Here is a 27,014-nt window from a genome sequence, read left to right as displayed (position 1 = left end):
GAGAGCACTCCAACTTCTCACTTCTATGGAGGATCTTTACCACTTGAATGTGAGCTTGATGGAGAAGAAATGGAGGTTTGATGTATGGTAGTGATGGAATTCAGTTGTGGAGAGAGGGGGGGGGGGTATGAACTGAAAATTAAGAGAGAGAAGGGAGAGGATTGGTTGCAATCTTTGTGATGATGGAGAATCCTTGGAAATGTGCACTACTAGGGGCTAGGGTAATCATACCCATCCTATTGGCCAATGGAAGTGAGATTTGCCTTACACAAGATCTAAACAAAATATTCTCTAATTATGTGGGCAGATTTTCGGTTATGGGGGGGGGTAAAGTGTAAATTTTTTGTTAATTAGTAGGTAATTATTAAAAGGTTAAGGGTATTTACAAGTATAGTGGGTGTATGTCATGTTTGCATGGTGCATGGGGATTTTTGTGACCATGATTAATTTAAAATAATAAAATAATATTTCTAACAATATTTTCATGTCCCGGGTAATGTCTGGTTGTTCGGTTTCGCATCGTTCCGTTAAAGCGTTTAATTGACCCGTAAAGCGTCTTTTGTGCATCTTTTTGTAACGAATTTAATTCCAACACTTAGGAAAGTGTCCAGGGCCATTTAGTCAATACTCTGTATAATATGAGTGTGTTAAAAGCTGAATTGTTACTAAAATGCGGAATTATGTAATTAAATTGCGTTTTAGGCACTTTCCGGCACTCAAACTATCACCTAGTGACATAGTCTTATGGTCCTCACTTCCCTACACTCCACACTGGTGTAGTGTTTTATCCCTGGCCCATACTGGCCTAAAAATAGTATATGTCTAAGTGCTGGCATTGTCAGCACGTGTCTGAGTTATTCGCTCACTGTACTAACTGTGCTTTGTGCGTCAGGTTTGTCACTAAGAGTCTGTATGAAATAATTGAAGTGACTGTATGTAAAGAATGCACATGTATGTATATAACATAAATCAGTAAGCAGTTTAAAGCATCAGATGTAATCAAACACAGTCATTAAGCTCATAATTAAAATTAATTAATTGTATGGATGCATGCAAAATTGACGGTTGTCACACAACAGGAAGCTTATTTTCTAATTAATGCATAATTATCAATAAAGAAGCTATGCAACCTGTTTTATCACTCATATAACTTGGTAATTAATGTAAGAACATGTCTAAACATGTTCAACCCGACAATTTTCACTTTAGGCTCGGTTCGGGACCGAAAGTCGCATACTTTGACTTCTGCTTTGACTTTCAGTTCTGACCTGTTTGAGCATAGTTTAGGAATGCCTTAGAGCTTTAATAGGACCAAGTTACCCATAAGTATAACCCTCTGAGATTATACAACTTAGTTCATTAGTTATCCGATTCTTATGCATGATTCCGTTAAAAGCTTAAATGTTTACTATTATGCCCTTTTCACCTTAAAATGTGATTTTTGAAAAAGTGAAAGAATAGAAACCTTCGCTTCTGATTTATAGACTTGTCCCTAAAATTTGACATCAGTTTGAGGTCTAGATTAGGAGTTATGCTCATTAGCGTAAATGAGAAGCTTTTTAGTAATTAAATCGTATAATTAGCATATAGCCTATCTAAACCCAATTTTTTATAACAAACTTATTACCCACTGATGTAATATAATATTTTGGGATATTTGAAGATTTTTATTTATTTTTAGGCTGAGCATAACTTAGAATTCTAAGCTTGATTCCGTAATTGCCGGTTTTGCCCTTTTGGGCTATAAAATGAGTTTTACAAATCCTTTTGATACCAAACATTTTTCTACTGATCTAATATGATAAATAAAATATTTTGAGCCTTCTGGAATAATAAAAATATCAGCTTTCCTTTGAAAACCCGGAAATGGCTACAAATCGCCTTTTTAAGCGTTTTTAACGCATAATATGTATTAAAACTATTTTAAACATATAAGGTTTGATGCTTACTGATATTTTCAATAAAGTTTTATATTTTAACAGTAAGCAAAAGTTTTAAACTCAGATTTCCAGTTTTGACCTTTTTGGCTTATGTGAAATTACCAAAATGCCCCTACGGAGCATAGTTTGGTTATAATTGATAAATTTCACACATGTATGATACCCTACTGTTATAACTTATTAAATTAAGTATTTTTACTGATTATATTAGACCTATAACTCAGTTTGCTATTTAAACACTTTTATAATCTTTAAAATGACCAAAATGCCCTACGAGGCATAGTTTGAGTTTAAAATCATTTTGGGCATAATAGAAGATATCTTACTGATGTCACAACATATTTAAGGCATATTAACTTAGGAAACTTGTATATGACTCATTTGGTTACTCTTTACGCACTTTTCGCGTTCGGATCGGCTTTTGTAACTAGTTTGCATATATTAGCCGAAACGGGTCAAACCATATCATTTTTGTCTCAAAATCCAGAATGTGTTTAAGTTACCCATATTAAACAAGTATACAAGTTTGTCGGGTCAAACCACATTCTAAACCGGTCTTCGCTTTATCATGCGTTTGAACCGTGTCTTCCTTTTGAAAACTAACCGGTCTAAGTCTAAGCTTAATTAAAGACCCGTTAGGATTCTAATAGGTTATTTAAAAACCTTCGTTCCAGATTAGGAGCCCGGTAAAAGATACGTGCACTTGCTATATTTGATTTATACTTTGCTCAGGTAAATACTCTTAACTTAGTTTCCCTATACGAGCTTGGGATACAGTACTATAAAAGTACCGCTTGGTTGGGTGTGTGTAGTCATTTAAATCGGATTGTGATTAATGTATGTACATGACCTGTTTAATATGTATTATTTGGTGTATGGCCTTTGGGGGTTAAATGACCATGTCCCGAATATCCTTGGCATCATTCAAAGAAATGGCCACGACCTAAGCACGGGGTGTAGGCGTACACCTGACAGCTGCATTATGTAAAAACTGGTAGCCCACTTAGAGGAATCAGCCTTGTGGGTATTATACCTGTGGCGTGTCAGTTAATCTAGACCGGCCCTACAAACCGGCCCTAATGGACGACAAATAAGTAAAACTGTATACAAGATTATTTTTGAATAATTGTCCCAAGTTATAAAAGATATTTTTGCCGAAGTGCATTCAAATCAATTTTCATACTCTTTTCAAAATGAGTCAGTTAAGTTGTATTAGCAGTGTAAACTGACGTATTTTTCAAAAAGGCTAAGTGCAGGTACTATACGTAATAGGCTGGCTACTCTAGGCATCAATAATCAAGTCTCGCAAGCTCTAGATGTCAAAGTCTGTTGAACAGTTTTCCTTTTTATTCGATCCGCCTGTGGATCTGTTTCAACTACTTTGTGATACTTAATATTAAAATTTATTCAGTTGAAATGAATCTATCTTTTGCTTCCGCTATGCATTTATAATTTGTGTTGTTTGACTATAATGATATCAACTACGTCACGATACTCCCCACCGGGCCCACCGGTAATACGTGGAAATATCGGGGTGTGACAGATAATGATCCAACTTATTATATGTCAAATAAAGGGTTATGTGCAATATCGTATGCTTGCTCTTGAGTAGTTATAGGCGGAATGTTTATATGGGTGTGAACTGTTAAAGTGAGTGCATGTTATGTGGTAGATGCGTGTAGTAAGTTTGTGCTTTATTTGAAATCATTAATAAACAAAATGGTAATCATATTAGGACGTGATTGACCAACCCTGACCGTTAGCTATTTTAAGAGTTCAACCGAGCAACCAAAGGTGAGTTCACACTTTCGTCAAAGCATGTGATTCCCGGTGGTTTGGGAATGGGTTAAGTAATAACTATCTCCCTTAGGTGGGATGTAATCGGAATGGGTTAAGTAACAACTGTCCCCCTTAGTGGGATGTAATCTGCGTATTCTCCTTGGGTAGAATACGTACCTCGGTCCTCCTTGGGTAGGACAACAAACTTAAACTTACTAGACAAAACTCTATCATGAAGTCCCTCATTTTTATATCGACTTAATCGCCAGGCCATTGACGAACGAGTCATTAGTTAAATAGCGCTATTAGGTCTGACAAGCCTCACACCGTGCCGTAGAGGACGGGAGTGGACTAATGTACTTGGGCACTGTCAATGATGATAGACATTGACGTAGGGCGCATAAACATGACTTAAGTCAGTTGTCGATATGGTAATGGGTCTAGTGGTTTACAACATGAGGTAGCCCCCACGGTATATGGTTTGGGAACATAGAGCTGGATAACTTTTGGATTTCGAAACAACTTAACAACTTATGGTTTTTGGAACAACATTTAAAAAGACAACCAACTGTGAACTCGCCAACCTTTTTTGTTGACACGTTACCACATGCTTTGCAAGTCGTTAGGTTATTTGTTGGAGCTTGCATGGGGAAGGAGTCGTTGTGGGACATGAATTGTTGTTGTTCATGAGAAACTTTATGATATTTTGAACTTATACTTTGGTTTTTGATCTTATGCTTCCGCTGACTTTTAAATTTGGTTTTGGATTTTGGTTTGGTGATTTTAAACGTTTGGTTTGCTATGGTTTATTTTACTTTACTTCAATTAAATGTTCAGTATGATTGGTGGTTTGATCCTGGTCAATCACACGTCTCGCGGTAATACTCCGCTTGTGGATTTTTTAGGGTGTGACAAATACTAATTTCAGGTTTGTGATGCGAGGAAAACTATTGTATAAAGAGTATATTGCCATTTTAGTCTATGAGGTTTGATGAAAATTGACAGGTTAGAACAAATAGTTTTTTTCGTGCCATTTTAGTCTAAATAGTTTTTTTCCTTGCCATTTTAGTCCCTGACATTTGTCATTTACATCTACCATCACCACCATCTCCCTGCACCCACCCCATCACAACCTTTTATCATCGCCACCACCTGTCTACACCATCACCACCCAAACACACCCACCCACCCACCCCACCACCATCACTACACATCATTTCCACCACCACCGGCCACTTTTCTGCAACCCATGTCATCAACCAACACCACCGCCATCATCGAAAACCAGCAACCACCATCATCATCTTCACTGTAAACTGACACACCACCATCCCAATACCGTCGCACTTGCAAAAAGAGAATGAAAAATGTGGTTTAACCAAAGTTAACTAAATTTTTTGAATGGAGTTAGCGGGTTGGATGAAAATATCAAAAAATGACAAAAGTCAAGGGCTAAAAGCAATGAAGTTTACGTAAGGTGAAAAACTAAAACAAGGTAAAACTAATGATTAAAATGTTTTTGAAATTTACAAAACAATTAAACGTGTACACTCAAATAAAAAAAAAGGTAATTATATATGCAACTCAAAAAACCAAAAAATACAGATAAAAAAAATGAAAAAGTGTACCTTATAAAAAACCGTATTCCTAAAACCATCGTTCAAACTGAAAACCATTTACATTCAAACATCATCTATTTGCAAACATCATCTGCAAGTATAATATATATTTATATTTATACATAGAGGGGACAGAGGGAGAGGTTGGGGTGGGAGCACCTGGCGGCCGGTTGCCTTGCACGGGACGGTCATCCAAATGGCATCACCACAACGAAACCACCACCAATATCTAACAACCCACCGTCAGTGCACTGCAACATCGACGTTGTTGTTTGGAAAGTTATGAATTGATTAAATTGAAAGGGATGAATAAAAATGGTAACATGAAAATGGCGGTGTTTGTGGAAAACAGTTACGAACGGAGTCTATTGTTTTTTGGGAATGTAAATGGTGGGCGGTGAATAAAGGAAAAGCATGAGCATTGCGGTTATTTAATTAATTGCCAATCGGTGCCTTTCCTTTTGATGAAGTGTGACGGTTGGTTCTGAACCGTGAAATTGAAACGGAATTTGTATACGGAATCGAAGACGACATTATAAGCAACGTTAAGTTGCTAATTGTATATATGTGAGATAAGTGGCAGCCCGTGAATTTTATAATAAGTCTTCTCATGCGAAGGAGCCAAATGGTGATGACAGAGAAGTCGCTTCCCTTGAATTTTTTCATAACCGATCTCATGGAAAGGTGTCAGTTGATTTTTGTATAAGAGTATAATATAATACTTAAATTGTTAGGTTAGATAATATCTATTAAAAATACAGATGTACCTTTTACACAAAAATTAAAAGTAAAAATGAAAAATGAAAAACAATAGATTTGGGCTCAAAAACTTAATTTTGAAAAATGAAAAACGAAAAACAATAGATTTGGGCTCAAAAACTTAATTTTGTGCGATATTTTTTTGTCATTCAATATCATAACTAAAATCCTTGATGATTTGAGATCATAGTTATCCGTAGGATTTGGAATTTAAAATTTAGAAATAGATTAATGATTTTTATAAAATACCAATATTATCCTGAATTTAAAATTTAACTTTATCGATAATCGATTTTCATAATAACTATTTATTTTAGGCAGGAAAAACAATTGAGATCATCACATGTGTTCTCAAATGGTTTATTTTGTTATATAGTATCTATCTACTATATACTCAAAGAATAATCTTTGCCACCTCACCTGCTCATGTGGCATAGATTCTTAGGCTGATAATTATGTATTTGAGCGGCAACATGGATTTCCTCTATTCTCCTTCACTTTTATGAGCGGCAAAAGGGTTTTCCTCCATTCTCATTCTTCAATTGTGAAATCGCTTTTTTCTTATATGGAAACTCCAATCAATTAATCAATCACTTCAAAATCTTCTACAAAATTATGAATACGTTTCCATTTCTTTTCCCTTTATTACCATCACACGCGCTCTCTCTCTCCGATTAAACTCCTTTCAGTTTCTTCCATACATATTAAAACCCTAATTGACTGCCGTACTCAATCAAAATTGGAGTTTCTCATACCTATCAAAACCCTAATTGAAACATCAATCAACCATGACAGAGGCAGCGAAACCAGGCAGTGGGCGTGTCTAGCGGCGGCCGTGGTGGTCTAATGTTGATGGTGGAGGAGTCACGACGGCAGTAGTTTTGTGGTACTTGAATCTTCCTCTCAATCTTTCCCTATGCCATCTAATGTTTTACAGTTCGATTCGATTTTTTTTTAATTGGGGTTGAATTCGAATTGGATAATGAGTTTTATTGATTTTGATTTGTGGGTTCTGTATATCTTAATAATTAGGGTTATTTCTTGGATGATTTTGATATGTGTAACAGAGATGTTTAAAGAAGATGCAAATAGTGGAGAAGTGTCGTCTAATGTACCTGCTGCACTCAAAGAATTGAATGAAAACGTTGATGATCTGACTTTAGCAGATTCTTTAGGTTATTTTCGATTTGTATGGTATGCTTTGTATGTGTTAAGAAGATGATTATGTGTTTTAATTAAAAGAGAAAGGAGTGATATAATTGAATTAGTTTGATCTGAAATTTGAGGAGAGGTTTTTAAGAATTTATTAGGAATGAGATCCATCATTTGCTTTTGAATATGTATTGGTTTATATGAAATTTGGGTTTATATAGCAGTGAGTTTGATTGACAAAGGTAATAAAACAAAAGTAAAATTTTTTAAGTATAGTATTTTTTTGGAAGCTATTATGAATTTTTAGTTAAACAATGATTAACTTCTGCAATGATTCAACACGCTCATTCGATTTCAGCCTAATCGTAAGTCCTCTCCATCCTTCCCTCTCGGCACATACAATTGGGAATTGATTTCCTAATTTTAGATCTGCTTTTATGCTTCACCTTCTCTTATTCGAATAACCAGTGCGAATTTGATTTTTTGCATTAAGGTATGGTACAGATATAGTGTGATTGAGCATCAACGTGGATACTGTTTTGAGGTAGACTGTTGTTTTATGTTAATGAGATGCTATTAGTTCTTTTTTTGGTGAAACTATTGCTTACTCAAATGGATGGTTAAGTTATGATAAATCTGAGTCATGGTTTCAAGAAACGGTTGAGGTGTGCACCTCGAGGCGCGCCTCAAGGCGAAACGACCGAAAAACGATTCTGAGGCGCGCCTCAGGGGGTTTCTACTGTTTGTGCGCCTCAGAGGGGCTAAGGCGCTAAAAAGGCTCATCCTCAGGTTTTTTTTTTTTTTTGGGAAACGGGGCTTCCCCGGGTAAACATTTATTAATATTTTGAAAAAAGATTACAAACAAAGTGCATTTGTTAAGCAATGGCGACTCGCCAAAGCAACAAAGCACAAAAAAAAGAAAACATACATTGATAAAAACAACCAAAAAGAAGCTAAAATTTCGAGCCCATCTTCATAAACCGAGCCATCTCATCGGTCTCGGACTCCACCTCGGCTTCATTTTCATTCACTTTTGTCAAACTATCATAAAATTTTCTCATATTTTCGGGCCATGCGCTATAGTCTTCAATCTTCGGGCGGGTGCTAGCTTCCACATATTTTTTAACCATATCTATCTCATGCTCCCAAAACCCAAGTTCCGTGTCATAACACTCCTCTTCTTCTCTCAATGTTCCAAAGCTGTTTTTTGTGCTAACGTTTGGGCTAGACCCAGGCCCAAAAACTGTTTTTGATACATAAAAAAAACCACTACCTTTAATTGGGCCCTTGGTAACCGGACCAACAGCCATCCTTGTGCCTAGCGACTTATATGTGACGGGCCTGAAGTACCTTGAAGCCCAACAGCCATCCTTGTGCCTAGCGACTGATCCAAACATGCAGCTCCATCAACTGGGCCTTGCTTTTGAAGCCCAGCAGCATCTAAATGTGTTCTAGATTTCCGAAGTGAGCCCAGATCCTCACCAGTAGACTTTTGAAGCCCATTAGACTTGCTATTTGAGCCCATTCCCTTTTCAGCATTATGTTGAAGCCAAGCAGCCTTTTCGCTGGGCTTCCTTTGACCGTTACCCTCATTTAAGCCCACACCAGCTTGTCGAATTGGACCTGTTTTCAACCCAGCCTGACGTGAAGGACCAGGCTCCAAAATAACAGGATCAATATTTGTTTTGGGTTGCCAAATCGGCTTTTTTCCTCTGTTTTGAAGCTTCAACTTCTTTTTTACAACCTCCACAAAATTAGAATCTTGGGCCGAACCCACTTCAGTACCAACAATGTTTTTATTTTTGTCCATTTCTTTTGTTTGAACATTATCCATTTTTAATCCACATTTATCATACCAATGTCCAAAAACTTCACAAAAGGCACAACATGGAGGTTTCCACTTATATGACAAATCAAGAAAATAAGACTTACCCGGGATCCCATTACACTTAGGAAGATTGATTTTAACTTTATCCGGAAGTCCATTTGAAGCATTTGCATCCACTAAAATCCGAGCAAAGTTTAATGGCCCTTCTTTAGTCTCACATCTCTTAAAAGTGGCTTGATCAAGCATCAATGGTTTCCCGACACAACTCACAATTTGTCCTATATTTCCACCATTCCATAAACTAAGTGGCAAATATTTTATGGCAACCCACACCGGAACCGTTTTCGGGTTTGGCTTACATAAAACAACATTCAGATCCCAAATTTGTAGAACAAGCGGCACATTATCCACTAACCACGGGTTTCTTTCAAGGACTTGCAACATACCCTCTTCATGATCAAACTTAAAAAAGAAATACCCATTCCTATTCATATTGATAGATTTTAGCCCATATTTATGCCACATCTTAATCAAGTTTTCTTTCACAACATAAAATGGCATAACGGCCTAATAAAGTACCCATAAAGTTGAAACACATTTGACGCATATGACTTCTTCATAAAGTGGCCTTCAATATTTACTTCAAAAATTCCTTCGGCATTACGTTTAGGACCAATATAAACCAAACATGTTTCCCCATCCACAACATCATCACCCCTAAGCAATTTTTCAAATAACTCTTGGTTCCAATATTTTGTACCCCGAAGAGGATCAATTTCCGGGACATCATCGATGATTTGAATAACAGTTTCAAATTGTCCAAACTTCATAACATGGGGAGAAAGATTATGAGCCGGCCCTTGTACAATTTCCGCAAAGGTCACCTTTTTTTGGGCCTTGGCTTGAGCAGCCGGCCCAACAGACGTACCATCGTTTATTATAGGCCCAACATCAACATAATCTCCCTCCATTACTATTTTATCAACATCAGGCCCACTAGAATTAAGTCTAGTAGCAGCTGCCAAAGGCATAGCTGCATTAGGCCTATCTTCAGTTGGGCTCACATCCATATTTATTATTTTTTCAGAATTAAACATACCTGGGCTTTCATTAATTGGGCTTGCATTTTGTTCAACCAGTTTTATATTTAAATCTTCCTGGGTCTGTGAATTATTAAGCCCACTTGAACTCCTGCCCAATCCATTACCAAAATCAGTATCCAAAGTGGCCCTCACAAAATTCTTCGCTGAATTCATAACATTCCCTTCATTTCCTAACCATTGATCATCTTCATCATCCAACAGCGTAGACTTTTTAGGATTTTTTGAGAATACTGATGTGACATCATGTGCAGCCGCCATCTCACATTCCCTGCTGTGACATCATCACCTCGAAAACCATCAATCTTTCCAAAATCAGACCCGATAAATTTCAAGCAATTTATGTCTTTTCTATATGTGTTTTTGATTATTTTGATGAATTTAATGATCAATTTAGGGGCTGTTTGTTTTGATCAGAGCAACTCTGAACCTCTTACCCAGTCAGATATTGGTTGAAGTCTGACCAAGTCAGACTCATTTTGCCTATTTTTGCTCCATTCAGATGTGAACCAAACAGTGTGAGGTCTGACTGAATCAGAGACCAGCCTCTTAATTGACCCAGTCAGATGCAAACAAACAACCCCTTAGTTAGTATTAGTGTATTACTATTTTTATAAGATATATAATACTTATATTTATTTTTTAATCCCGCCTCGGGTTTACGCCTCGGTTTGCCTCAAGGCTTACACCTCGTGAGGCGAGGTGAAAATGTCTCGAAACTCGTTTCCATTTTTTTAAACCTTGATCTGAGTTTAATACACCTCCTTTGATGCAAACTTGCTATTAGTAAATGTGATTTTTTTTTTAAAGCAAGTTTAATTAATAGAAATGGTGAAAATTATCTTAGTACTAAAATGATATGTTATTGATTGAACAAATGTTATCACAAAGCTTAAAGAGCGGGTCTTGGAGTAAATCATCATCAAAATGTGTCATTGGGTTATGTAGTGCGGATATGGGTTGAGATCTTAGTGTTGAGGTTAAGTTTTTGATATATGAATCTAAGCTATTGAATGGTTGTAATCTAGGCATATTGAGGAGTTAACAGGTCAATGGGATCAATGTGAATTGAGATATTTGATAATGGCACTGTGGCAGCGGGGATGGGTGTCTCCAAGAATAAGCATCTGAATAAAGTACAAAGAAACAAACGTTTCCAATTATTTCTATTTATCTTTTTACATGATCTTAATGTGCAAATCATCCAAGCATCGGATTCTTTAATTATTACAATTCCAATCCGCACGTTTAAATAACACTTTTATAATGTTTTTTGAGCAGTGCGGATCAATTTGGAAGTTGTTTCATTCAACAAAAGCTTGAAACTGCTACAGCAGAAGAGCAAGACATGGTGTTGAATAAAATTATGCCTCAAGCTTACTAACTAATGACTGATGTATTTGGCAATGATGTCATCCAAAATGTAGAGTATGCATATCTAATTAGAAGTTACCTTGTGTTATGGGATAAATTAATCATTAATAATTTTCTTTGTATATTAGTTTTTGAACATAAAAGTGCTACTAAAATAAGAGAACTGGCTAACCAGCTCACCGGGCATATTCTAACACTTAATCTTCAGATGTATGGTTGTTGGGTTATTCAAAAGGTAAACTGGACACCTTGGTTATATGAAATTGGCAAACTTTCATCTACCCCGATCCTTGGCTGTTTAGGTGGTGTGTAGGTAGCAAGATAGGTGGTTTGGGTAATGGTTCAAAATGGGTTCAGGTTGAAAGGGTCGTCTTTTAGTACAGGATTGAAATGTTTATTTTGTTTTCATTTATAAATTACAAATACGATGAATGCTTTAGTTATTATTAAAATCTAAAGCTTGAGTAGAATGATTTTGGATGCCATATAGTATGAAGTATCACATAATCACCCTTTATGTACATTATGCTAGAGTTTTGACTTTTGAACCATTGATTATTACTCACAGCATCACAAGAAGCTAAAAGTTCTAGAGTTGGGAGACTTATTATTGGATGGTGGTGAAGAGAGTGTAGATGGAGATCCAAACATGTCAATGAACTTGCTCTATGTTGTTCACACGGTCAATGTTGCGTATCTTGATGAACTTCGGAAGGTGAGGCTTAATCTCGACATTAGTGACTTAAAAGGAATAACCTCTTTCGTAATCTACTTATCTATTTATACTATCATCTTTCTAATAGCGATCTATTCGGATGGAGGAAAAGTCTGCCACATCTCACCCTTCCCAGCCCTACTTTATTAGTAAGACATTGCTAAGAATGTTGTTTGTTCTTATTTTGCTATCTGATCGCGCTATGCTGTTTTTTTGAAACCAACTAAAACTGAAAAAGCTCAATAGGGCAGTTGATCTCATGCCTGGGTTGTTGAGCATGAAGAATCCAATAAAATGAATGCCAGAAACATTAGTATGGTTATCGCCCCAACATGACTCGGTAAATATTTTTAAATATTCATATTAACGTCCACAATCCTTATCACCTACTAAAACCAAGGTAAGAATTTTGTGGAGTTAATGCAGAGAGACAAATGTTAATAAGTCAACTCCATATAATTCTTCAGGTAGAAAAATGGGCGGGTTGGGTCACTGGTTAGACGGGTATATTTTTCATACCAAATGGCAGCCAGTAGGGATGAGCGTGGTACTGGTACTGAACCGGTACCGAAAAATGTTCGGTGTTGTACTGACACGGGACCGGTATGGTACTGGTATTTGAAGGCAAAATTCGGTATTTTTCAGGTGCCGAACTGAAAGTACCGGTACCGACAAGGCCAAAAAGTAGGTACCGAATACAAATCCAAAAAATTCGGTACGCGTAATTCGGTACCCAGTACCAAATGCTCATCCCTAGCTGCTAGTCCAACACTTTTTTGTCCATTTTTTCTAATTTGTTACTTAGTTTGTACACATATCTTCATAAGAATCTGTATAATTTTTTCTTTAATGTTAGTCTATACCCAAGAAGCTTGCAGATATGTGGTTGTGAGGACAGAATGGGTTATGCATTTGAGGAACAATCATGCGACTGGTAATTTGAGGTATGTAGTTATGGTTTAGCCTGCTTTTAGGGAGTCAAGTGGAATTTAAGAGAGTATACTGGCTTTAACATGATTAAGCTGCAGTAGTGATTTTCTATGTTCATGTTATAAGAATTGTATTAACATCAGTTTTCTCTATATGATCTTATTTCAAGTAGTTTTAGTTTCATTACATACTCATAAGCAAAACAAGTAAAGGCAATTAGTATTATTGTTATTATTATTCTAGAAGGTGTAGGATCGGGGAATCGATCAAACGAGACGATCAGAAGAGTTCTAGATCAAATAAGAGGTGGAATTCATTGTGATCTTCATTGCAGCTAGATTTACACTTAGAAGTAGATTAAATGTCGATTGTATTGATTTGAAACTGTTTACACGAGCTGGCGACACTTCGGCAGAGCTTCGCTACCAGAATCAGAAGTTACAAATGAAGATCCAAGACTCACTATTTATAGGAAATGCCAGGTCGCACGAACCAATCCATACGAGCTGGCCCAGGTCGCACGAATTGGTCACTTCGTGTGAAGTGGCTGGTTCAGACCTGTTTCCCGTTTCTCTCGTACTATGTGTCTTGGTCTATCTATCCTATTACATGACTCGATACAAGACGAAGTCAACAGACATATGCACAAACAAACTCACCCTGGATGATGACGAGTCTTTAGTGTATCGAGTTTTCAGTCTTGATCGGTCTTCTCGCTCTTTCCAAAGTATCTTTCTCTGTAAGCATCCTTCAATCTCTATCTTCATATATCAGAATCTAAACCTGGCACTATCCTCTCTCTAATTCTCCTTATCAAGTCTCTTGATTCCTTAAGCTCATCAGTAATCTGCAACTTCTATCTCGAACGCTTTTCCAATGACTGAATCTGGCTCTTAAGTCACACCCCCAAAATACCACGTGCGGAAACCCCCGCGAGGCGTGTGACATACCAGGATCCAAGCCACCAATCACATTGAACTCATAATTGTAATTAAATAAAACTTTCATTTATTATCACAAAGCGTTACATTCGTTACACATCATTCATTGAATACAGGGAAAGCATAAATCATTTGTTAAGTGTTTAGTTTAACCATGAGTACATAAACCATTGAGCTTGTATTGAGATTCCATGTATCTCGACCCATGACCACTCCAGCCTCCCAGACAGCAAGTTCCAAATAATATAAGCATATTGTCCTCCAAGGCATGTAACAACGAGTCAACAACAAAGTTGAGCGAGTTCACAGTTGGTTGTTCGTTTTAAGTTGTTTCAAAAGCATAGTTTTTCTTTAGCTGGCTTACTTGCCGTGGGGGTTACCCCATAGTTGAAAATATGATTAACCGATTCCTTCTTTCCCAAACCATAGCCAGTGGGGGCTTCCCCATGTGAACCACATGACCCGTTTACCATATCGACCACTGACTAAAGTAAGTTGGTGCCCTGACATCATCATTGACTAGTGCCTAGATCCATTAGTTCACGCCCATCCTCTGCGGCACGGTATGAGGCTTGTCAAACCTAAATAGCGCTATCTAACTAATGACCGCTCGCCATTGGCCCGGCGATTGAGTCGATATAAAAGGAGGGACTTCATGATAGAGATCTTGGTCTAGTATCCGTGTTGTCACCCTTCAATAAAGAGGGTGTGTACGTGTTCCAAACCAGGATATCACGCAGTTTCCGTTCAAATCCTTTACCCATTCCCAACCCCTAGGAATCCCATTCCTTGTAGAAAGTGTGAACTCAGCTTGGTTTGCTCGGCAAGATTAAAGCACGAATTCCAAGTTGGTCAATTAGTTCCTATTGTGGTTACCACTAACAGTTAGAATCTCATTCTATCAACTCACGTATCAAACCACATGTAACAATTTGCATCAATTAACACGTAGTCACATAATGAATATTCGAGTCGCATACATATCACATATTACATAATTTATTGTATAGATCTTGACGACAACACCACTCAGTTTCTTAGCATGTAATTAGTTCATGAGCCAATACACCTTATTCATGCATATGTATAAATCAAACAACAGTAAATCCTTTGATGCCCAAATTGTACAACATACAAATCAGTGACACACATTTAATCAACACGTTTCATGAATACACAAGCAAAGCCTTTTGATGTGCATCCTATAGATCGGTCCATTACATTGAGTCTAGACCCAAACATCCTACCCGGCCCAAACATATCATGGCCCGAAATCCTTAAACAATCCTGTTCCCTTTTACGGCCCAGCAGAACAGGCCCAATCTTGTAGTTGTGTTAAGCCCAGTTGTGTATGAATTGACAATGAACAAAGTCCTCCCACATATCCGGCCCAAGGTAACTTCTGTGTGTGTGTGATCCAACTATTAAATCAGGCCCAGTAAATGAACTCTTAGAGCCCATGTGCGGCATGTATCCACAGATTTTATGCAATTTAATTAACGTGCAAGTAGTTGTATTTATAACCATAAATCATAGGATCAATTACTTGATGCACAATTTACTTAAATTAAATACCAATCAATTCAATCAAACGGCATGTATTCAATCATCAGTCCTTTAATAAACATCCATATCATATAACACAGCCAATATTATATAACCCTCTCAATATCATATAGCACTTATGTCAACAATTTATAATATACACATGCAATCCACTCAATAAACTTTCACATGCAAACTATCGATTTAGTGGACTGCAAGAATAATGATGAGCTGACAAGTTTGAACTGCACAATCACATGTACAAGAAGTCAGTAGCCACCAACCATATGCAAACATTATCTTACACTATCCTTGATCATGGTTCTTTACACAAACTATTACCTATTATACATAATTACTACATCAAATCCATATACATGACACATTAATTCGGACATCATAACATCGAAATCACCAATTACAAAACATAGCACGAATATATATATATATATATATATATATATATATATATATATATATATATATGTCGAATAAAAGATCTCACACATAATCAATATCACACAAACATAAAGATCAACAAGTACAAAACACTAACCAGAAACTTGACCGCTAAAGGGTGCTATCTCGAACGGGGGGGGGGGGGTCTCCACTGAAGTCGTGCGATCAGGGGGAAAGCCTTAGGGTTTGTTATGTCGATATTGTGAGATCTAACAAAGGGTTACATAAAATTTGATTATATTACCATTTAATCACAAGTGGGCCGGTGGTCTAGAAATATCAAATAATCACTAATCACAAGTAGGCCGGTTAGTCCATGTTGGGAATTTAGTGTATATTTAATCAGTTTGGTTTTCTAATTTAGTTGAACGACGCACAAAACGTTTAACAATTTCATGTATATTTAATCAGTTAAACGTACGTAATCACGTAATGGTGCACGAAATAGACGGATAAGCATAGAGGTACACGCTAAAAGTTGTGGGATTTTAAACAATGCTAACCTTAGTTATCCGGGTTGTCACATCATCCCCAACTTGAAAGAAATTTCGTCCTGAAATTTAACAAGTAAGCACAAAGGAGTGAAGTGAGAAATCGAGATTGTTGCAGATTATTCTAAGGTGCCACATCATCCCCAACTTGAAAAGGAATTTCGTCCCGAAATTCACCAGCTTTACCAGATTTAGACTTGTCATTAGGAAAAAAGTTGAGGATACTTAAGCTTCATCTGATCCTCGCGCTCCCACGTGCACTCCGGTCCACGTCTTGAGTTCCAACGAACTCTCACAATCGGGATACGACTATGTTTACGCACCTTGACCTCCTGGTCCATGATCTAGATAGGCTCTTCGACAAACTGCAACTTATCATCAATCTTTAGCTCTTGAAACGGCACAATCAGTGTTTCATCAGGCAAACAATCCTTCAATTGCGAAATATGAAAGACATCGTGAACATTACCCAACTCAGCAGGTAACTCAAGCTTGTGAGCCACTTTACCGATCCGCTCCAGGATTTTAAATGGCCCAACGTTTCGTGGATTAAGCTTGTCACACTTCCCAAAGCGTACCACACCCTCCCAGGGTGAGTCTTCCAGTATGACACGTTCGCCTGCAGCGAACTCCCAGTGTCTCCTAAGTTATCAGGTTTCCTGGCGGTCATGCATTGTCACCACACTATTTCCAATCTAGGTAATCTTCCTAAGAGTTTCGAGTACAAGTCCTGGACCTGTGATTAGGTTATCATCCACTCTAGTCCAACAAGGGGGTCGGCATTATCGTCCATACAATGCCTCAAACAGAGCTGTCTGATTTCAAGAATGGTAATTGCTGCGGTAGAACTTAACCAAATGTAAGTATCCTTCCAATTCTTACTAAAGTCGATCACACACATGCTCGCAGCATGTCCTCGAGTGTCTGGATGGTTCGTTTACCTTGACCGTTTGTCCAATGCTCATGTCTTAGATGTGAGTCAAGGGTGTTGTCTGTCAGAAATCAAACATATATCAAATCAGAGGTAACAGGAATTGGCACCTCGTGCCGAAAAGCCGCCTCTCTCAGAGGAACATTCACAGTTGTGAAGACTCGTCATTTTCCTTGGTTGCAAGAAAGTGTGCTGGTGACGTGAGACAGTCTACGATCGCCCAAGTGATATTGTTTCCGTTTCGAGTTGTAAGCAGACTAGCGACAGAATCCATGACAGTCTGCTCTCATCTTCCATATGGGTGTTGCTGGTTGCTCATACTCCACCTTGACTTTTCCACAAGTCAAACGTCATACACATAATGCGATCCACAGAATCCAGACGACTAGAATATCGAAGTTGGTGTGCTTTGCTCAACACAAGTTTCCTAAAGTTTCCGTATAATGCGATCCACACTCGTTCCTGGGGGTAGCGAATATCATCCGTCATGTTCTAGGTTGCTTCTCCATGCCCCGCATGGGTTCCACTTAGACATCCTCTTCCTTTAGCTCTCTAGTTTGAACAGAGCGAGTCTGATCAGGTAAGTTAGAGTCGATAGCGAGCTGCAGAGCTTGTATATGATTAGGTTTCACAGTCGTTCCATCTAGCGATGTCATTACATGCTTCAGCTCTTTCGAACAGCGATACACGGGACGCCCTTGTGATCGGTCTAGGTAACGCATTCGGTACCGTCCAAGTAATGCCTCCAAGTAAATCCAAAGACCACGGTTTCCACCACCAGTTGTGTCGTGCAGTTCCTCTTGTAACTCCATTATGTAAGTCATCACCATCTTGTGTTGCGTCGACGTGTAACTGGGACTCTGATTCGAACCATAAGGATATACCACTGAATCACCCATACCTACGTGTAAAGACGATGCTCAGAGTATTGCAGAGTCGGGATTCGAAAGCTGAAAAGACGTTCTCCAGTTCTGTCTTTCACGAACACAGCACCCTGCTATGCTAGAGAGATTTAAGCTGCGCGACCTTCGAAAATCCCGCGATTATCTGCGATAGTATCTAGCGAAACCAAGGAATTACTGCATCCCCGAAGAAATCTTTGGTGTCGATCAGTTTCTAACAAAAGTATCTCAACGAGATCCACGTACATTCGCACTCTGTTGGCTACATGATCAAAATGCATCTCTCGAATATGACATTTAACAAGACTTCGCACGTAATGGCTCTTCCCACAGAAGCGCTGAGATAGGATACATATGCCACCCATGGTGTTCTTTTCTCCTGGCCATGATTCAGAACACTGTCAACAAATACGGTCGATTCACGTGATCCCTGAAGCTGCTGGTGTGTTGATCAACTCAATGATCATGGTGTACAAGGTTGAAATGGCTGCATTGCGTTCGACATGCTGTTCTAAGAGCATTCTCCTCTTGGACTTCCATCTAATAATAGTTTGTTCACTAGCCAATCCTCGAATGGAAGCTTGTTCCTCGCAACTAGTCGACGGGTTATCAATACGTGGTCGAGGCAAACGGTTCTTGACTGTCACCTTGTTATTACAATCCTGGTGTCGCCCACACCAATCCTGAATGCCCTTCCACAAGCACCACTACCAGTGTTGTCATGATCACGTGGATTTCCCTATACTGTTATCGTTCCCTTGGTTGTTGACATTTTGACTTAATGACAGTCAATCCTTGTTGAGGTCACCCCTGTTTCCATACTGTAGGCTACGATTACGAGTACGTTGATGTCGCCGTGACTGTTGCCTCTCATGCTGTTGCTTGAAACGGAGACAGGGTCCATCTTGTCACATGTCCGTGCCACGTCCTAAGGCGCTACTCCTTGTGTTGGCAGTTACACATTCCACACCATGGTCAGTTGTCATCGTTTATGTCCCGATTATTCTGTAGGAGTGGACTCCCATGAGTCGCTGAAAGTTGTTTGAGTAATGCACAGTATGTTGCAGGAGTGTTGCAGAAGTGATCACGTTTCGGGATTTAAGACATCAATACATGAGTTCCAGCAAACGAAGAGGAGTAAGAAAGGTATCGATCAATCATTCGATGCTGTGACATCCAACTCAGGAACGTTCGTATAAGCACCTAACATTCTACACAGTTCGCTAGGCGTTCAGATGGGTGTTCAGGTAATACTCGATAGCATCGCGATTAGAAAAGATCCAAAGATGAATGGAAAGTTCACGTTCTAGTAGGGGACAATCACTGCCATGACCCCTATAGGTTTGCTATGTTTCACATTGAACAAATAACGGAACGGAACCCACTTTTCCACTTGTTAAGCCTCACTGGGACTCACATGCACCCCACATTATTATTATGTGTGCACCCACAATAATATTGTGATTTGCATGCTCATCTCAGCTCCTCTTAACTCATGTCAAATGGTTCCTCAAACTCAAGTAGCAAACAAAGAGCATCACAAAGCATTAGCCATGAAGGTTTAGGGAAATACCACCCTATCAGTCACGTAACACGTACAAGTAATACATGAATTCATACTGCTGTGCTATACGTGCAATCACATGCAATATTATATGTAAGTGTTCACTAGTTATGCAGTACAATGAGTATACGAGAGACGAACCTTGCAATCTAGAGCTGAGTGTCATGGTCGTATTCATGTTTTCAGAACTATTCGGTTATAGTCTGGTTTTACAAAAACGTTTTTTCTTTTCTTAATAAAACCAAGTTCACTATAACCAATGGCTCTGATACCAATCTGTCACACCCCCAAAATACCACGTGAGGAAACCCCCGCGAGGCGTGTGACATACCAGGATCCAAGCCACCAATCACATTGAACTCATAATTGTAATTAAATAAAACTTTCATTTATTATCACAAAGCGTTACATTCGTTACACATCATTCATTGAATACAGGGAAAGCATAAATCATTTGTTAAGTGTTTAGTTTAACCATGAGTACATAAACCATTGAGCTTGTATTGAGATTCCATGTATCTCGACCCATGACCACTCCAGCCTCCCAGACAGCAAGTTCCAAATAATATAAGCATATTGTCCTCCAAGGCATGTAACAACGAGTCAACAACAAAGTTGAGCGAGTTCATAGTTGGTTGTTCGTTTTAAGTTGTTTCAAAAGCATAGTTTTTCTTTAGCTGGCTTACTTGCCGTGGGGGTTACCCCATAGTTGAAAATATGATTAACCGATTCCTTCTTTCCCAAACCATAGCCAGTGGGGGCTTCCCCATGTGAACCACTAGACCCGTTTACCATATCGACCACTGACTAAAGTATGTTGGTGCCCTGACATCATCATTGACTAGTGCCCAGATCCATTAGTTCACGCCCGTCCTCTGCGGCACGGTATGAGGCTTGTCAAACCTAAATAGCGCTATCTAACTAATGACCCGCTCGCCATTGGCCCGGCGATTGAGTCGATATAAAAGGAGGGACTTCATGATAGAGATTTTGGTCTAGTATCCGTGTTGTCACCCTTCAATAAAGAGGGTGTGTACGTGTTCCAAACCAGGATATCATGCAGTTTCCGTTCAAATCCTTTGCCCATTCCCAACCCCTAGGAATTCCATTCCTTGTAGAAAGTGTGAACTCACCTTGGTTTGCTCGTCAAGATTAAAGCACGTATTCCAAGTTGGTCAATTAGTTCCTATTGTGGTTACCACTAACAGTTAGAATCTCATTCTATCAACTCACGTATCAAACCACACATGTAACAATTTGAATCAATTAACACGTAGTCACATAATGAATATTCGAGTCGCATACATATCACATATTACATAATTTATTGTATAAATAGCACCCATATAGATCTTGACGACAACACCACACAGTTTCTTAGCATGTAATTAGTTCATGAGCCAATATACCTTATTCATGCATATGTATAAATCAAACAATAGTAAATCCTTTGATGCCCAAATTGTACAACATACAAATTAGTGACACACATTTAATCAACACGTTTCATGAATACACAAGCAAAGCCTTTTGATGTGCATCCTATAGATCGGTCCATTACATTGAGTCTAGACCCAAACATCCTACCCGGCCCAAACATATCCTGGCCCGAAATCCTTAAACAATCCTTTTCCCTTTTACGGCCCAGCAGAACAGGCCCAATCTTGTAGTTGTGTTAAGCCCAGTTGTGTATGAATTGACAGTGAACAAAGTCCTCCCACATATCCGGCCCAAGGTAACTTCTGTGTGTGTGTGATCCAACTATTAAATCAGGCCCAGTAAATGAACTCTTGGATCCCATGTGCGGCATATATCCACAGATTTTATGCAATTTAATTAACGTGCAAGTAGTTGTATTATAACCATAAATCATAGGATCAATTACTTGATGCACAATTTACTTAAATTAAATACCAATCAATTCAATCAAACGACATGTATTCAATCATCAGTCCTTTAATAAACATCCATATCATATAACACAGCCAATATTATATAACCCTCTCAATATCATATAGCACTTATGTCAACAATTTATAATATACACATGCAATCCACTCAATAAACTTTCACATGCAAATTATCGATTTAGTGGACTGCAAGAATAATGATAAGCTGACAACTTTGAACTTCACAATCACATGCACAAGAAGTCAGTAGCCGCCAACCATATGCAAACATTATCTTACACTATCCTTGATCATGGTTCTTTACACAAACTATTACCTATTATACATAATTACTACATCAAATCCATATACATGACACATTAATTCGGAGATCATAACATCGAAATCACCAATTAAAAAACATATATATGTCGAATAAAAGATCTCACACATAATCAATATCACACAAACATAAAGATCAACAAGTACAAAACACTAACCAAAAACTTGACCGCTAAAGGGTGCTATCTCGAACAGGGGGGGGGGTCTCCACTGAGGTCGTGCGATCAGGGGGAAAGCCTTAGGGTTTGTTATGTCGATATTGTGAGATGTAACAAAGGGTTACGTAACATTTGATTATATTACCATTTAATCACAAGTGGGCCGGTGGTCTAGAAATATCAAATAATCACAAGTGGGCCGGTGGTCATTAGATATCAAATAATCACTAATCACAAGTGGGCCGGTTAGTCCATGTTGGGAATTTAGTGTATATTTAATCAGTTTGGTTTTCTAATTTAGTTGAACGACGCACAAAACTTTTAACAATTTCATGTATATTTAATCAGTTAAACGTACGTAATCACGTAATGGTGCACGAAATAGACGGATAAGCATAGAGGTACACACTAAAAGTTATGGGATTTTAAACAATGCTAACCTTAATTATCCGGGTTGTCACATCTTATGTCTTCAGACTCCCCCTTTCGATAAGCTGGGATCGCAGTCTGGAATTCACAATCTGCATCTTTTACAGGTTCAGGAACGTCCTGGCTCTCCGTAGCAACAGGATTAGAAACCTGGCTCTAATCTGCATATGCTTATGCGGAAAAACCTCAGGAGTCGAAACCTAGCTCTTTCAAAGCTTTTTATCTGCACAATTCTCTATCCAAAAGTAAATTTCACAATTGTTAAAGTTTAACAAATTTAGAAACTACTTGTAGATGTCATTCACTATTAACAATAGTTATATCAAGTTCAAATTGATGACATTGATTAACTAACAGTAAAATCAGCTTCAAAACATCACATTGTAAAATTATCTTATAACATTTCTCAACTTATCTCAAATTTTGACTTCATTTTTCATTTCAAACACACTCTCCTAATTCACTATTGTTCATCATGTTTAGCACTCGGAATTTTGAAAATCAGCTTTTCAACATCAGTTGTCGAAAATAAGATGAAATAAAATCTTTTTGATTTTTCAAAAATTTTATGCTAAAACACATTCTTTTTGGGTTTTTTTTAAAGATTTTCAGTGTGTTAAAATGCAATAAAGAAATATTTACAGACAATATTTTTGTGAGTTTGTGTAAGAGGATCATATCAGTTTATGACAAATCACTAGCACCGTTGACCTTTTTAGACTTTAAGTTCTAAACGATTCACTTAGATTGTCAGTATACTGATCCACTTAAATTTTCATACAAAGTTCAATTGATTCGAGATACGAGATTAGTGTTTTAGTGGACTTAACTTATTCACGTGTCCCACCTCAGAATATACTCTCGTATCCAGACTCCTATATTCAGTCTTATAGGTGAATGTACACTAATGATATCTGTAAACGGGTAATGCGAGACCATGAGAGCTCAGGTTAGAACTTCCGTTCAGACAAAGACAAAGAGATGATGGCTCGACTTTAGGTATGTCCCGTTTGGGGATCTTTTCTTCAATAGCACATGATTAACATTTTTCAATGTTTCATCATTTTTATGTTGAGGGTGGGCTTTATGATTAAAGCAGTGCAGAGTATTATACAAGGACTAGGCTATTGCTTCCGCAAAATCAGAAGTCCCGGTATAATACCCCAGATATCATCACGCACAAAGACCTAGTTTGTCAGAAATAGAAAGCCCTTCAAACAAGATTTCGGAGGTTACCTATATACCCGAGAGATGTTCCCCACGAGATAAGTAAGTATTGATATTTAGGTTTATATCTCGAAAACAATCTACTAAGCGTGTAAAAACCTACTGGTATATCATCAGTGAGACCGTTTATCACATTTTTAACTTTCCAATTCTTTAGCATGCTGTGATTGTCTACTGATGTACTATCATTTCCTCTTTTTCTCAACAAAACTCATTTTTGATTTTTCGATGTTTTTGGATTTTTATTTTATCATGTTTTTGGATTTTTCAAATTTTCAAAATTTCTAAATTTTTTACTCCCCCTAAAATCAAAAATATGTTTCAATTTTTGATTTTCCGGGAAAATTTGAAACATATGCTTTTACTTTCAAATAAAACTGTACAAATAAAATGACAAACTGATGTGAATTACTTCAATTCTCCATTCTCTTAGCTTAAACAATCAGAACTCCCCCTGACAACAAACTATTTTCCCATTATGATTTCTAAAAATTTAAGTTTGTTTTAATCAAAATGGTTTTTCTGGAAAATTAGTTTGTTTGTTATTTCACAAACATGGGGTTTCATCACATTGTTCTTTCAACCACTTGTACAAACTATCACTTGTAGATTTTTCTCACAAAAACATTTTTCAAGAATGATGCCGATTCATGTTCCACGATTACCAACTTGGGAACTCCGGCAAGTCAGGATTTTACTTTTTAAAGAATCTCACCCATGCCTGATAAATCATGGGTGAACCATCATCATTTGGTTTAACAATTTTCGATTCATAAAATTCTTTCACTCCCTTTACCTTCCCATCAGCTATCTTTCCAAAAATATGTAGCACTTTACTATTAAATGCCTTTTCAGCATCAAATTCTTCCTTATCAGAGAAGAATTGATCTGAAATCTCAATCTTACCAATTTTTTATTTCAAGTTTCCGTTTGACAATGGTGGAAAATTTTCATCATCCATTGTTGGAACGGAATTCTCATCTTTGAGCACAACAGATGACTCCTCTGATTTTGACAAATCAGATTCATTGTCAGAAACAACCTCTGATTTTTAACAACCCATTTATGTTTGTTTAAATTGGCTCTTTTTTTGTAAAAATGTTTCGAACTTTCACCAACTTCGAAAGTCGAATTTTTGAACTCCTTAAATTTTTCTGTTGGTTGTTCCTTTTTATCAACACATTTTTCTTTCAATTTAGAGTTAGAAGAAACTCCCTGTTTTGTGTTGGTGGGCTTTGAGCAATTCCAAGCAATATGTCCAACCTCTTGACATCTGAAACAGGTTCTTCTTTCAACTCTCGGTTCAGTCAGATTCCATCAACATATTCTTTTGCTTTTTGGCGAAAAATTCCTTGTTTGACTGTTTCCAGAAAGGTTTCTCCTTCTCCTCTTCAGAACTTGTTCCTGAAACAAATTTAGTTTTTCATTTATAAATTTTCTCGTTTTTATGATTTTCTGATGGAATAAAGCCTAAACCTTTCTTTTTGAAATTACTGTTATGGTTTGGTTTCTTTTGATAACCCGTACCAGAACTGTAACCCTTTTTCTTGTTCAATCTTTGTTGAACTCTTGAAGTGTACTTTTTAGGTTTTTCAGTAAGATTTACATCTTTTATTTCAGAAATATTAATTTTTATTAATTTGGAAACCTTGTTAATCATTTCATTTTTAACACTTCTTATTGGAAATTCTTCATCAGAATATAATTTGTCGGAATCATTCAAAGTATATGCTACTTTGAATGTTTCGTCATTCAAATTATTTTGTGACATCAGAAAATCTTTATTGTAAACCCTTTTGACTGGTGAATTCGAGCTTTTGTCTGATGAACTCGAATTTTCAGATTTAGACTCTGACTTTGACTCTTCATCTTTATCCAACACCTGATCGACCACTTTCTTAATTAACTCGGACTCATGATCAGTGTCAGACGCTGTGTAGGTGACATCAATATCATCTGGTAATCCATTGATAGTCTCGGATTTCAGATTCAGATTGAGTGCTTCAGCCACCTTTTCAAAGTTTCGGGGGGTATAACCATCCCACATTGGATTTGGTACTCTGTTATAATTCAAACCAGTTTTCTTACCAGAATTTTCTTCATCATCTGCAAACTTATGAGCTGCCACGGTAGGATAAATGCGATCAATAACATAATCTGAACTTTGATAACTTCGAAGTAAAGAATTCACTATTTCGGTTTCGATCGTCATCGCTGCCAATTCTTGTTTCAACCTTGCAACAATCTCAATGTATTTGTTGATTGCAGTTTGCTTTTGAAGAACTGTTGCTTTCAGAAGATTCTTCATCTGAATATCCTCATCACTGGCTCCTTTGTACAAGTTCACTTTGCTGCTGAGGAGATCATATGATTCCTTTATGCATCTCACATTGTGTAGCAAATTTTCTTTGAGCTTCTCCAATTCAGCATACTTTGTATCTTTTTCAACACAATCTTTGCAATATTCTAAACACTTAGCACAAGGTTTTTCAACCTCTACAATCTTTTCAACTTCAACTATTTTTTCAACTTTGACAATTTTTTCAGCCATTTTTCTCCACCACCTTTTCAATCACAAACGGTTCTTTCTCAACTTCTATCTTCACTTCACTCTTTTCAACTTCGACCTTCTCTGTCGGTTTTTCTTCAACTTTTGCCTTATCAGCTTCTATCTTAATTTCAATCTTTTCTTCAGCATCCCTTCTTGCTTCCATTTCTCTCTTCAGTCTAGCAGCCCTTTTCTCTTTCAATATCTTGATTTTATCTACAAAAAACAAATTAAAACTATAAGGATCCAATTGTTTTCTAGCTTTATTAATATATTCTTCCTCATCATCAGTGTCTGCATCACTTCCTGAAGATTTAAAAATTGGTTGTCTTCTAGAACTGTTCTTAGATTTGATTGTTTCTTCTTCAGAGTTTGAATCTTCAAAGAATCGA

Source organism: Helianthus annuus, chromosome 6 (assembly GCF_002127325.2).
Source record: "Helianthus annuus cultivar XRQ/B chromosome 6, HanXRQr2.0-SUNRISE, whole genome shotgun sequence".
Taxonomy (NCBI): Eukaryota; Viridiplantae; Streptophyta; class Magnoliopsida; order Asterales; family Asteraceae; genus Helianthus; species Helianthus annuus.
This window is presented reverse-complemented; position numbering follows the sequence as displayed.